The following is a 1,695-nucleotide window of genomic DNA, read 5'->3' as shown; positions in this document are numbered from 1 at the left end:
AATATATATTATAGAAATAATATATACATAAATATACAAATAATCATTCAACTTAAAACTATCTTCTCATTGCACATAAAATATAACCCAAACACTTTATCCTAATTTGAAATCTCCCTTCCTGCCTATTTCTTTAATGTCATAACACTCTTAAGAACAGACCACCATGCTGCAATCATATTGACATTCTTTTTGTTCCTGTCCATTAGGGACATGCCATGAACCATTTTCCTTCAGGGCCACTGTACTTGCTGATGCCACCAATACAAACTCTCTCCCCAAGTCATCATCATAATAACTCCTACCATAATACAATCTAAATAGTTAATTATACTCCTTCTCAGTCACACTTTATCATAATTTTCTATTTTACTTTCTTCATTGCTCTTATTTCTAATTTGTCCTGTTTATTTACTTATTTACTGGCTATTGTCTTCCACCACTATTATGTAAGTACGATATGCTAATGTACTTTATTTCGTTAACCTGTGTAACTCCATAACTTAGAATATATGTAAGACATAAGTAAGCATTCAATAAATATATTTTTTTTAATAATAAAAGGTCATTACTTTCAGTGGGCCAAGCAAGCCTGGTTGCTAGTAGGTAGGTTGCTTTCTTGTGACTATCCTATGAAGATCGATGAACTAATTTTAAGTAAACTTAAGAAGCATAGTTTAATAATAGTTTTGGCCATTTAAATTGATTGAATCTAAGATTACAATGACTTGATATCAACATATTCCATGTGGAATATAAAGCTGAAAAAAATCCAATTTTAGTCAAACTATTTAAAAATCGGTGTTATTTTTTTAAAATTGAGTCCTTACTAATTTACTTCTACACTCTTATATTTGTTTGCTAAAAATAGAAATTTTGTGACAAAAATGCTATAACCTTGGAAACTTCCACTTTGAGCCGTTTAGTAGACTAGATAACAGTGAGGCATTTCCACAGCAAAACAACTATATCTTGCAGAGTATAATTTCTTTCACATTGATAGTTTTAGAAGAAGATAAACTTCAAATAGCCAAATAAACCAACAAATAAGTAAACAAATGTAGTAAGCATTCTGGAAGTTAAGAGAGAGAATTGAAACAATATCAGCAATAACTCTGCAAGGGAAAGAATTAAACTTGACACCCCAGATTCTGCTTGGGACCCTACACAGGAACTAAGTCTTCCCAAGGCCAGTAATTCTACCAAATTCTCAGCAAATCACATGCAATTTTTTCCAAAGAGAGGTACCTTCAAATTGGGGTCTCAAATTTCCCACAGATTAGTCACATATAAGTTCATAAAGCTCATAGGCACACTAAAAACAAGACTTCGTGAATAAGCAGAAATAAAAACAACAAAAGATTTATACTTGGTAGAAAATTATAAATTAGAATTTACAGCAAGACCCAATAGAATATCTATGCATGGTATATTTACAGAAATATCTTAGGGCAACAAAAAAGAACAAGCCAACACAGTATTTTCAAAAATTACCAGGAAAGGTTAAATAACTCAAAATTATACCTTAGAAATAAAACATATTTGTTTTAATTAGAAATGCATGGCTAAATGTCAGCTTAGACTCAACTGAATACATTATAAAAAAAAAAAAAGAATGATAAAGCTAAAGAAATTACCCACAATGCATCAAAGAGAGCAAAGGAAATAAAGAATTTAAAGAGTCTCAAAGATTTT

Source organism: Pteropus alecto, unplaced genomic scaffold, assembly GCF_000325575.1.
Source record: "Pteropus alecto unplaced genomic scaffold, ASM32557v1 scaffold33, whole genome shotgun sequence".
NCBI lineage: Eukaryota > Metazoa > Chordata > Mammalia > Chiroptera > Pteropodidae > Pteropus > Pteropus alecto.
This window is presented reverse-complemented; position numbering follows the sequence as displayed.